At 39.7% G+C, this 13,804-nt stretch overlaps 1 protein-coding gene across 1 annotated transcript in view; it reads right to left on the bottom strand.

Annotated features, from left to right (window-relative positions):
- APBA2 (amyloid beta precursor protein binding family A member 2) overlaps positions 1-13,804 on the bottom strand; it is a 222,297-nt gene that overhangs the window by 185,089 nt on the left and 23,404 nt on the right. The window lies entirely within an intron of this gene.

Genomic DNA, 13,804 nt, shown 5'->3' with positions numbered 1-13,804 from the left:
TGTACTTGTCTTATCTTAAGCTGGGTGGCAGGCACCCAGATGTTCCTCTTAATCTCTGTATTTCTGGTATGGCTGGAAAATATTCCTTCAGCCTTGCCAACCTTTTGCTAGTTCCTTCTCTTCACGGTGAGTTGTCTATTCAATTTTTCCTTTCCATCCTGAGACATGTGAAACTGGCTCCATGAGCAAGCAGGAGGCTGGGAGTGAAGTTACCAAATGGGGGCCATACATTCAAAAAGCAAGAAGAGGTGCATGTGTATACACAGATCAGTATACACACATATATTCCCCTGCTCTGTCTGCTGAGAGGATTTAGAGGCAACACCCCAGCAGCTATGAACACAACCAATGTCTAGATTTTGGTCTCTAACCCTATTCACCAATAAAACAAACCAGAGCCCCATGGCAAAATAAAAATGGCTGATTCCAGGGCTGGGGCAGGGGAAATACAAGATGATCTGAAGCATCTAGTAGTGCCAGAAAATTAAGGAAGTGCTCAAAAGACAAACTGATGGGAGCACATCAGAGGGACACAGGAGCCAAACTAAAAGAGTCCCCAGTGGCCAGGGCTGGAAAAATTAAAGCAGCAAAGTAACACAGAACTGGATTATAACACAAGGTATAAAATAAATGCCCATAAGTCCATACTGATATAAATAAATGTATGAAGAAAATAAATGAGGGAAGAAAGACAAATTTCAAATAATTTACATAAATACTCTCTCCTGAAGGAGGTGAAGCCTAAGTACCAAATCCTTAATTATGGATAGTGCACAGTGACTGCCTTCCACAGAGCAGAGTACAGAAAGGCAAGGGTGAGTAATTTTACAGTGGAGAAACCCAATAAATACCACCTCAGGCAGGAGATCAAGTTTAACATCAATAGCAGTAAGACGTGTAGACAGCACTTACCCTTGATATGTGATGAGAACACTTGTCTCTGTGACCTTGCTCCTGGAAAACCACAACTCTAGTCCAAGTGTAAGGAAAACATGAGACAAATCCCAGTTGAGGGACAGTCTACAGAATACCTGGTCAGTGCTCCTGAAAACTGGCAAGGTCCTCAAAAACAAGATGCGCTGGTTTGAATCTTTTATGTACCTGAGAAAAGCCTATGTTCTTTTAATCCAATCTTGCAGGAGCAGACCTATTATTGGGTGGGACCTTTCCATTAGGTGGTTTCCATGGAAATGTTACCAAGCCCATTCAAGTAGGTATTAATCTGCTTGCTGGAGTCCTTTAAGAACTGAATTTAGACAAACTAAGAAAGAAAATGTGAATTTAGACAAACTAAGAAAGAAACAGAGAGGACCCACAGACACTTGGAAATAGAAAATGTCCAGGGAGATGCTAAGCTATGAGATGGAATCGAGAGTTGTCCTGCAGAAGCTAAGAGAGGACCCACAGATGCTTAGAGAGGGAAAATGCCCCATGGGAGGCCAGAAAGACCCACAGGAGCTGAGAGAGCCATTCTGGAGATCAACTTAGAAGACAAGGTCCAGAAGACATTGCCATGTACCTTCCCACGTAAAAGAGAAACCCCAAATGCAAACGGCCTATCTTGAATGAAGGTATCCTCTTATTGATGCCTTAATCTGGACAATTTTCCTGGCCTTAGAACTATAAATTTGTAACCTAATAAATCACCTTTGCAAAAGCCAATCCATTGCATTATGCATGATGCCCAATGAATGCAGGTGGCTGAAAGATTCACTGACTGAGAAGTATATCGGCGAATGACAGTGTATACATATGATCCAATATTGTGAGGCTAAAAAAAGGAACAAAGTCGTGAGGTATGCAACAATGTGAATGAACCTATGGGACATTTGGTGAGGCAAAATAAGCCAGAAATGAAAGAACAATTATAGTATGGTCTCCTTTAGAAAATGCTTATGAGAAATCAGGGGCCTAGATTATAAACTCTTATAGCAGACACATTTAGTCTGGAATGGTACTTATTATTTCTGGATTTGGAGAGGCTGTTTTATATATGTATAACCTGGTAATCAGAGATAAGAATGAAGCCAATCAAGTTGGGATTAAGGTAATTCAGAACACAGGGGTAAGGAAGACATTGTTTATATTTCAGAACTGCACCTATTCTTTGAGACCAAAGGAAAAGGTTTGTCTTGTATGGAACCTAAATTTTTGGTAGCACATAATCTAACTCAACCTGTCTAGATAGCTCATTTGAACAATCAAAACACAGGGAACCCAGAATAAGAATGAGGGCCTTTAATCCTGTATAGTTTAATGTAATGCCTGGATGACTCCTAGAATATATTAAACAGATAATCAAAAAATATTGGCCAAGTCCCTAGAGAGATGGGAGGAAAAAAAAATGGAACTATTAAACTTTACCACCGGGGAAACTCCTGATACTGTGTCAAACATTAGGGATACCCAAATCAATAGGCCAAGCCCTTCATTTTGAGGCTTACTCTTGTGAAGCTTATGTATGTAGCAGAGAAGCTTAGCCTACCTACAGGCAAGTACAATGGATTCCAAATAGAATAAATCTGAATAGGCCTACTCCAAGACACATATTAATTAAACTGTCGAATGCTGAAGAGAAACAGAAAGTCCTGAAAGCAGCACAAGAAAAGCAATCTAGTAATACAAGGGAAAACATGTAAGAACTGACTTCAGACTACTCAACAGGCACCATGGAAGCAAGAAGACAGTGGTGTGATATATTTAAAATCCTGAATAAGAAAGGCTTTCAGCCAAGAATTCTTTATCCAGCCAAGTTGTTCTTCAAAATTGAGGGAGAGATTAAAATCTTCAAAGACAAAGACTGAGAGAACAAGTTAACAAGAGACCTTCCCAACAAGAAATACTAAAAGGACTCCTATTAGCTGGAAAAAAAAAGACAGGAGAGGGAGGTCTGGAGGAGGACACAGAATTGAATATTAGTAATGGTAATTTAAAAGGCAAAAAGAGAGAGAATAAAAAATATAGAGAGATCTGACAAATAAAAAACTAACTGATAAGATGGTAGAGTCAAGTACTGCTTTTATACTACTTTGAACATAAATGTATTAAATTCACTGTTTTGTTTGCTAATGCTGTGGGAAAGTACTATATCAGAAATGGAACAGCTTTTCAAAAAGTAATTTAATAAGTTACAAGTTCACAGTTCTACTGCCAAGAAAATGTCCAAACTAAGGCACCAACAAGAGGTTACCCTTACTCAAGAAAGGCTGATGCTGTCCAGAACACCTCTGTCAGCTGGAAAGGCATGTGACTGGCATCTGCTGGTCCCTTCCTCCTGGTCTCTGTAGCTTTCAGCCTCTGTTCCCAGTGAGTGTTCCCCAATTGGCATCTTTTGGCCTTCCCTGAACTCCTTTGGGGACACAACTCTGGATTCTGGCTTGCTTAGCATCTCATGGGAAGGCACATGGTGATGTCTGCTGGGCCCGTATCACCAAACATCTGGGCCTTATGTTGGCTCCGTCAGCTCTGTAGCAACTGTTCTCCAAACATCTGCATATGCTCCAAGGAGTCTCCAAAATATTTCCCCTTTTAAAGTACTCTAGTAAAGTAATCAAGATCCACCTTGAATGGGTGGAGTCACATCTCCTCTGATCAAAGGGCCACATCCACAACTGGGTGTGCTACACAAGAGATAATCCAATGAAAGGCTGCTGACCTACAAAATTGGATCAGGATTAAAATATGGCTCTTCTGGGGTACATAACAGCTTCAAACCAGTACGGTCACCAATTAAAAGATACAGATTAACAGAATGGATTAAAAAATATAAGCCATCCATATGCTGTTTACAAGAGACACATCTCAGACCCAAGGACGTAATTTGATTGAAAGTGAAAGGATGGAAAAAATGTTTTATGCAAGCTGTAACCAAAAGTAAGCAGGAGTAGTCATACCAATATCAGATAAAATAGTCCTTAAGTGTAAAGACTCATAAGAGGCAAAGAAGGACACTATACATATTAATGAAAGGGACAATTCACCAAGAGGAAAAAACAATCAAAATGTTTATGTCCCCAATCAAGGAACTCCAAAGAACATGAGGCAAACACTGGCAAAACTGAAGGGAGCTATATATGTTTCAACAGCAATAGTGGGAGACTTAAATACATTACTCTCCACTGTAATTACAGCAACCAGATAGAAGATCAATAAGGAAATAAAATAAGGAAGGGTGCTATATATGTTTCAACAGTAATAGTGGGAGACTTAAATACACTACTCTCCACTATAATTAGAACAACCAGATAGAAGATCAAAAAGGAAATAAACTCAAGCGATGGGATAAATGAATTAGACCTAATGGACATATATAGGTCATTACACCCCAACACCAGGATATACATTCTTCTCTAACGCAATGGAATGTTCTCAGATAGATAATATGCTGGGACACAAGCTAAGTCTTTATAAATTTAATAACTTAAAAAAAATTAATAATCCAATCTATCCAAAGCATTTTCTCTGACCACAATGAAATAAAGCTGGAAATTAGTAATCACCAAAGAACCAGAGCTTTCAAAAATATGTGGAGTTTAAACAGCACACTCTTAAATAATCAGTGGGTCAAGGAAGAAATTGCTAGAGAAATTGGTAAATATCCGGAGAAGAATGATAATGAGAATAGAACAAATCAAAACTTAGAGAATGTGTCAGTGCTGAGAGGGAAATTTACTGCACAAAATGCCTATATTAAAAAAAAAAAACAAGAACAAGCAAAACTTGAGGACTTAACTGCTCACCTGGAAAATTTGGAGAAAGAACAGCAAACTAACCCCAAAGTAAATAAAAGAAGAGAAACAACAAAGATTAAAGCAGAAATAAACAAAGTGGAGGACAATAAACCATAGAAAAAATCAACAAAATTAAAAGTTCGTTTCTTGAGAAAATCAATAAAATTGATGGGCCCCTAGCTAGACTAACAAAGAAAAAAGAGAGAGGATACTAATGAACAAAATCAGAAATGAGAGGGGCATCTTACAATGGATCCTGAAGAAATTTTAAAAATCATGAGAATATTACGAACAACTATATACCAACAAACTAGACAACTTGAATGAAATGGACAAATTCTTAGAAACATACGTACTACCTACACTGACTCAAGAAGAAATAAAAGCACTCAACAAACCAATTATAAGTAAAGAGATTCAATCAGTCATCAAAAATCTTCCAACAAAGAAAAGCCCAGAGCCAGTTGGCTCCACAGGGGAATTTTATCAAACACTCCAAATGAAGCACCAATCCTGCTCAAACTCTTCCAACACTTTTGAGGAAAAAGGAGCACTATATAACTCATTTTATGACGCTAACATCATTCTAATACCAAAACCAGATAAAGATGCTACAAGAAAGGAAAGCTACAAACCAATCTCCCTAATGAACAAAGATGCAAAAATTCTTGGCAAAATACTAGCAAATTGAATCCAACGACACATTAAAAGAATTATACCTCATGACCAAGTGGGGCTCATACCAGGAACACAAGGGTGGTTCAACACAAAGTCAATCAACATAATACAGCACATTAACAAATCAAAAAGGAAAAATCACATGATCATATCAACCATTGCTGAAAAAGCATTCGACAAAATCCACCATTCTTTCCTGATAAAAACACTTCAAAAGGTAGGAATTGAAGGAAACTTTTCAATACCATAAAGGTCATATATGAAAAACCTATAACCAGCATCACACTTAACAGTGAGAGACAGAAAGAATTCCCCCTAAGATCAGGAATGAGACAATGATGCCCACTGTCATCACAATTACTCAACATTGCACTATAAGTCCTAGATGGAGAGATTAGACAGGAGAAACAAATAAAAGACACCCAAATAGGAAAGGAAGAAGTAAAACTTTCATTATTTGCAGATGACATGATCCTATACTTAGAAAACCCTGAAAGATCTACAACAAAACTACTCAGGCTAATAAACAGTCAATAAAGTGGGGGGATACAAGATTAATGTATAAAAATCAGTAACGTTTCTGTACAAAAGCAATGACCTATCTGATGGGACAATTAAAAAAATTCCATTCAAAATAGCAACCAAAAGAATCAGATATCTAGGAATAAGCCTAAACAGGACTTAACACACAGAAAATTACAAAAACAGTTGCTACAAGAAAAATAATGACCTAAATAGATAGAAACACATTCCATGCTCAAGGATAGGAAAATTGAATATTATGAAGATGTCAATTCTATCCAAACTGATCTACAGATTCAATGCAATACCAATAAAAATCGCAATGACTTACTTTGAAGATTTGGAAAAGCTGGTTACAAATTTATTTGGAAGGGAAAGAGTCCCCAAATAGCTAAAGATATCCTACAAAGGAAGAGTAAAGTGGGAGGATTATCACTTCCTGACTTTAGAGCTTACTGTAAAGCCACAGTGGTCAAAACAGCTTGGTACTAGCACAAAGACAGAAGTATCAACCAATGGAACTGAATTCAGAGTGTGGAGATAGACTACAAAATTTATTGACAATTGATCTCTGACAAGGTCCTCAAATCCACCAAACTGGGACAGAATAGTCTTTTCAATAAATGGGCATGGGAGAACTAGATATCAATAGCTAGAAGCATGAAAGAAGACCTCTACTTTACACCCTATACAACAATTAATTCAAAATGGATTAAAGACTTAAACACAAAAGCCAGTATCATTAAAATTCTAGAAGAAAATGCAGGGAAAAATCTTCAAGATCTAATTATAGGCAGTAGCTTCTTAAACTTTATTTCTAAAGTACAAGCAGCAAAAGAAAAAAACAGACAAATGAAAACTCCTTAAGATCAAAAGCTTCTGTGCCTCAAAGGACTTTGTCAAAATGATGAAGCAGCAGTCATATGGTAAGCATATCTCAGATAAAGTTTGATATCCTGTATACATATCAAAACAAAAGAACAAACAACCCAATTATAAAATGGGAGAGGATATGAATAGGCACTTTTCTGAAGAGCAAATACAGATGGCTAAAAAGCACATGAAGAGATGCTCATCTTTATTAGCCATAAGGGAAATGCACATTAAGATGACAATGAGATATCACCTCACACCTATAACAATGGCAGCTATCAAACAAACAGAAAACTACAGACATTGTAGAGGATGAGGAGTAATTGGAACACTTATTCACTGATGGTGGGAATGTATAATGATACAGCTGCTCTGGAAGACAGTTTGGTGATACCTCAGAAAACTAAATGTTGAGTTGCTCTATGACCCAGCAATACCAATGCTCAATATATACCTGGAAGTGCTGAGGGAAGTGACACGAACAGACATTCGCACACCAATGTTCATAGTGGCACTATTCACAATTGCCAAAAGGTGGAAACAATCCAAGTGCTCATCAACAGACTGGTGGATAAACAAAATGTGGTATATTATATATATATATATCGTATATACATATGATAGAATATTATGCAGCAGTATAATATAATAAATGCAGATAAAATGAGGTCCTGAAGCACATGACAATGTGGATGAACCATGAGGACACAATGCTGAGTGAAATAAGTCAAACAGTAAAGGACAGATACCGTATGCGTTTGCTATTATGAATCTGGTAAAGGTAATCTCAGAGGTTACACTGTAGAATATAACAGACCTAGAGGTACACAGCAGCTAGAGTCAGAGGAAAGGCTACCCAAAGGGCTGGAATCTAAATGCAAGGGAAGAGATAAAAGTAATGGTAACTAATTAGTGGGTTTATAAGTAACATTGCCATATTGAAGGTGAATATGATTGAAAGGAGATGTATCGGGCCATATATCCCATTGATTAAATATACAATTATAAATAAGTTCTCATATGAACTATTCCAATGGTTCAATAGTGGACAAAGAATCAACAGTAGAGGAGTATAGAGGGGAAACTAAAAACACTTGCTATGGCCAGTAGTTAACAAGAAGACATCAACAGTACCACAGCACTACCAGGGGAAACTAATTGGGGGAAGGGGGACAAATGATAAGAGGTAGTTTTGATTTATTTGTTGGTGACATGTTTGCCAGTTCTTTGTCATTATGGACCAATGAAAACTGTCTAAAATTGACAGTGCTGCTGATTGTACAACCAAGCAAGATATTGTACAGCACGGTTTATTTATTCTGGACATTATCCATGATGCCCAATAAATGGAGTGAGCCAAAGGGTACAATGACTGAGAAGCACAATGGCAAATGGTGATAATATTTATATGATGAAATATGTTGCAGCTACGAAAAGGCAGGGCCTCAAGAGGCACACAATGAACTGAATAAACCCTGGAGACAATGTGCTGTGCAAAATAAGACAGAAACAAACGAACAAATATGCTAAGTCTCTCTCCAAAAACACTTACAAGGAAAAGGGAGCCTAGATTGTATGCCCTTATAGCAGTCACATTTAATCTAAGTTGTAAATGTATTTCTAGATTCTGAGACACTGAACTATATGTGTATCATCTGTTATTTCCTTGGCACTTTGAGTAACTCTGTGGCATCTAAGTCCCAGAAATGGAGTCCTGCAGTCCTGAAAGTTAGCACAGCTATAAACAATAACAGTTAAAGTAACTGAAAAAGATATCAGGCCTCAATAAGAGTTTAAACAAAGCCAATCTGGCTTAGTCTAAGGTAAATTAGAATGCAGGGTAAAAGATGATAGTGTATGAACTTTAGACCTTCACCTACTGTATGAGACCAAAGGCAGAGAGGTTTATAATGTCTAGAACCTAAATGTTCTATGACGCATGATCTAAGTCAACCTCTGGATAGCTCATTTAAATCCAAACTCCTGGAGTCCAGAATGCAATACCTGGATACATCCAGACTTTGGTGAGCTGATAATTAAAACATATTAGCAGGGTCCCTTGAGGGTCCAAAGGAGGGAAAATATATATGGAACTATTAAACTTACCCATCTAGGAAACCCCAGATACCTTCTCAACTACTAGAGACTCCCAAGAAAATAGGCCAAGCCCTTGATTTTGAGGCTTGCACTTATGAAACTTATTTCTGTAGTGGAAAAGCTAAAACTACAATAATGAAGCCTAAGAGGTGCTTCCAGGAAACGTCTTTTGTTACTCAGATATGGCCTCTCTCTCTCTAAGCCCAACACTGCAAGGAAAATCATCACCCTTTCCCACTACGTGGTGCATGCCAGCCAGGGGTGAAAGTCTCCCTGATAACATGGAGTATGACTCCTCAGGATGAGTCTGACCCTGGCACTGTGGGACAGACAATGCCTTCTGGAACAAAATGGGGAAATGATGTGTAATAAAATAAGGCATCAGTGGCTAAGAGAGATCAAATAGAGTCAAGAGGCTATTCTGGAGGCTATTCTTACACAAGCTTCAGTTAGATAGTGCTAAGTGCCATGGTTTGCTAAACGCTAATCCACATCACTCCTGTTGACTCTTAAGAACACCTAGGGTTCAAACTGAGACTCTATAAAGGTTTCATGCATTAGGTTTGCCTTCCTGGAACATATAATTCCGAAAGGGTTCCTAGCTCAGGTAAATCCTGAAACTCAGAGGGACCAGCCTCGCCAAGATTCTCAATTAATTTCATCCCCCTATCCTTTAGTGTAGACACCACTTCTCAATGTGAAAAAGTCGCAACGATCATTGCCCAAAGATTCCTATAGATAGGGAGAAGGATTAAAGGAGAAGGAGGAGATATAACAGAGAAAATGGGACTTAACCAATGAGTATGGCTTCTGAATCACCATATTAACATTCCTTTTAGCCTCCAGTGTTTTGGAGCAACTAGAAGGAAAAATCTGAGATGGTGGGATGGTAGCCAATGTCAACTCTGGGATCTGTTCTGTAACTACTTGTTGAAGTGTGCTTTAAAAATTATTGCCTTTTTCTTTGTTTTGTGTGTGTGTGTGTGTATATATATACATATTACAATAAAAACATTTTAAAAAGAAAAATATAGAGAATGCAAAGAAAAATATACCCCACCCCCAAATAAATAATGCCAATCCATTTCTGGTATATTGCATTCTGGCAGCATTAACAAGCCAAAACAAAAGGTAAGAATGAGAAACTATTACAGCCAAGAGAAGCCTCAGGAGAAGAAATGATAGCCAAATGGCCTGGGACAGGAGGAGGATATTAGGGAAAAACTAGTGAAATCTGAATAACCTGTGAAGTTGTGTTAACAGTCCTGCACCCATATTGGCTCCTTGGCTGTGGCAAGACACACCATCCTAATAGAAGATGTTAACAAGAGTGGAAATGGGGCAAGGGACACAGACGGATTCCATACTTTCAGTGCTACTTGTCTGTAAATCTAAAGTGTTCTAAAATTAAAAGTTAATTTTAAAAAATTATACCTGCAATAAGGGTGGGGCCCCTGTACTTTGCAATCTAGAGTGACGGGGATCACAAACTTTTCTGTGTGCTGTGGAAAGTCCAGCCTCCTCACCCCCCACTCCAGGAGGCTTCTGTTCCTAAAGCTTTGCTGCCTCTGTGGGATTCTGGTTTTCTAGAAGGTCTATTCCCTTCTCACTTCTCATTATCTGCCACACACATGCACACATGAACGCACACACTATGCCCATGCAAAGTCTTTGTGATTGTGGCAGATTTTCTCAAGGCTTCGGGAGCTGGGAAGTTTGTATTGTGGCAATGCAAACCACTGGCAAACACTGTAAGTGAATGGACCACTTGCTGGTTCGTCAGTGTTTCACCACCCTGCCATGTTGCTCTACCATCCTCTCTCTCTCCTGCCTTCTCTGTTGGTTCTCCTCACTTGAACAAGAAACAGAACACACAAAATCAAAGCCCAACTTCTGCCATTCCTTAGGTAGAGCCTCTCATCTCTGTAGGTGAGTCCTTGAGCTGGACAACCTAGTTGCCATTCATGGGACATCCATAGGACACCCATCTCTGCAGCCTCGGAGGCCCTCCCTTAGGCCTATGAACTTACCTCCCTTTAGTTCATGTAGCAAAATGAACGAAGCCCCTACTATGTGCCTAGCACTGGGGGAGGCAGTACAAATTAAAAATGTTTCCCACAGTTTGGCTCACTCTGATTATACTGCATCCCCTGCTTATTGGAAGTTAAATTCATTCAGTGTGCTGGAAGCCCCAGAGAACAAAGACAGGTTGCAAAGACTGCATTCAGGGTATGCCATCTTGCCCATAATAAAATCCTGGTTCAGTACAACCACAAAACATTTAGATGGAGAGGACCAAAAAAAAGAAGAAAAAATAAATCATCATTCAATTTTACTGGGCATAGACCTAGATAGAGGATGCTGCTGAAAAACAGAGAAATTCGCAGAGCTGTTAACGGGTATGAGGCTAAAGGGGCAAAATTAGAGAGTCTAGTGATCTCAAACAGACGATTTTCCCCTTCATCTGCCAAATTCTGGAGCTACCCAGAGGAAGTTTAAAAATTAGCCAAAATTCTCTAAAACATAGAAAGGACTTCTCCTCAGTCTCGGGGTCCAAAAATAGTTTAATGCATTTTTTTCCCCAAATATAATCAGAACTCAAGAAGGAGTTCTGATTATTGCTTAATGGGTTCAGAATTTCTGCGATGAAATGGTTTGGGTAAATGGATGGCGGTGATGGTGTCACTGCATTGGAAATGTAATTAAAGCCGCTGAATTGCATACTTAAAAACAGTTAAAATGGGAAATCAGAACTCCCCACTCATCAAAAGGAACAAGAATATTTGGGGAAGGGGGGTCAATATGACAAAGCAACGAAAAATATACAGCAGAAGAGCTGGCAAAACAGAGCACTGACTCAACTCCAATGTCAGCACAATCTCTTATGAGCTGGGCAAGCGGGCAAAACTCTGAACCTCTGAGAACCTCAGTCTCCTCCTCCATCAAAACCAATACCTGTCAGAGGCCTTCTGAAAATCACATGAAACCTCAAATGCAAAAGCCCCTAAAAACAGTGAAACTGTATATGTGTGGCAATAACCATGGTGTCCCCTCTCCCTGCCAGGCAAGGACCCAGATGTCTACATTGCCGTGTGGAGAATTATGCTCCCCAACACCCTGTGAGGGAGATGGCAGGGAAACAACTCAGCTCTGAGTCTCGTTATGATAATTATTCTTTTAATCTGTTGGTGTTCCTTGCAAAGCTGCTTTATTTATAAACAAGATGCCTGAGAGCAAATCTTCAGTCAGCATTGAAAATTTCCACTTCCAACATTAGCAGTTTAGAGGATAAAACCATAAATGGGCGAGTGGATTGTCCCACTACTGAATAATAAATCAATCATTAGCTCCGAGTGGCACTTCTGATGGAGTTTTCTTAATCTCTGGGGGCACTTCTTTGAGATTCAAGCAGTTCTCATTTTAAGGCTCATTTCCATGACAACCAACAGGGAAGAACGCCTGGCCCCAAGGAGGCTCAGCGCAGCCAAGTCTTTCCATTCTGTTGATGGGAGCCAGGCCCCCTAGCCTCTCGCTCCCCAGAATCCAGCTGTGTAGCAGCGTAGCTGAAATGAAGCCTGCAGAACCAAGTCCCGAGGGGCAGCCACCTCAGGACACAGCCCAAGAGGCAGCTCAAGGGACTGGGTATTTGTCTCCTTGTCTCATGTCTGTTCAATGGTGACTCAGTCCTCTTGGACCACCTGCAACACAAACCTGGCCATACCCACAAGGACAGAAAGTCCACAGGGCAACAATGTCACCTAGATCCCCAAAGAAGAAAGATCTGCTGCACATCCTGCCTTGCTGTGGCTCAGAGAGCTGCCATTTCACTTCACCAGATGCTATCCTACAAATGGCCCAGTAAGTTCCCCAGAAGTGCAGAGAGCACCCCCTTTCACCTCCCAAAGGGACAAGTGCATTGTGGCAGGAGAAAAAAAATCTGGTTCCTGACATAAGCTTCCATTATTCATGGGAGTCAGGACAATGCTACAAGGACTTTGGCAAAATCAGAGCCCAGGAAGAGAAGACAGCAGGCACTTTCAAAACTGGTCAACCTCAGTGCCATTTCTGAGGTTCAGTCGTTGGGTCGCTGTATGGGTTTCCCATTGTTGCTACAAAATACCACGGACACAGCAGCTTAGAGCAACGCAAATTTAGGATCTCAACAGTCCTGCAGGACAGAAGCCTGACACAGGTCTCACTGGGCAGGGTGTCAGTCAGCAGGGCTGGTTCCCTCTGAAGGCATGAGGGCAAATAATTTCCTCGCCCTTTAGCTTCTAGAAGCTGCCTGTATTCCTTGGCTGGTGGCCCTTTCCTTCAACTCCAAGGCATATCCTCTAATTTCTGCTTCTATCATCACATCACCTTCTCCTCCTGCATCCCTCTTAAGATCACTGCAATTTTACTGGAACAACCAAGATAATCCAGAATAACCTCCTCATCTCAAAATCCTGAATTTAATCACATCTGCAAAGTCTCTTTTGCCATTTAGGTCAACATTCACAGTTCCTGGGATCAGAACGTGAACAATTTTGAAAAACCTATCATTCAGACAACTACCGTCCGTGAATAACATTCTCTACTGACCTTGCAACCCTATCTGCGGAAAACAAACAAGCAAGCAAAAAAAAATAGGTCTCAATTATGTGGATGTTTTTTAAAAAGCCAAACTCAGGAGACAGAAACACATATACTGACCTCAAGCAGTTCCTACTTACATATGAGCAATAAATGGGTTATCAGTCTCCTGCAACAAATCACACCAAATGCAGATGCAAACAGCCAAAAGGATCCTAGTGAGTGAAAAGCTTGATCAGAGGATCCAGAATCATTCTCTTTCACAACTCTTTTTATTAAGTGGCCAGTAAATAAAGGATGACCCATTCTGAGAGTATGTGCCTTTGCCA

Source organism: Tamandua tetradactyla, chromosome 12 (genome assembly GCF_023851605.1).
Source record: "Tamandua tetradactyla isolate mTamTet1 chromosome 12, mTamTet1.pri, whole genome shotgun sequence".
NCBI lineage: Eukaryota > Metazoa > Chordata > Mammalia > Pilosa > Myrmecophagidae > Tamandua > Tamandua tetradactyla.
The sequence above is the reverse complement of the archived record's forward strand: the minus strand, read 5'-3'. Positions and strand labels throughout refer to the sequence as shown.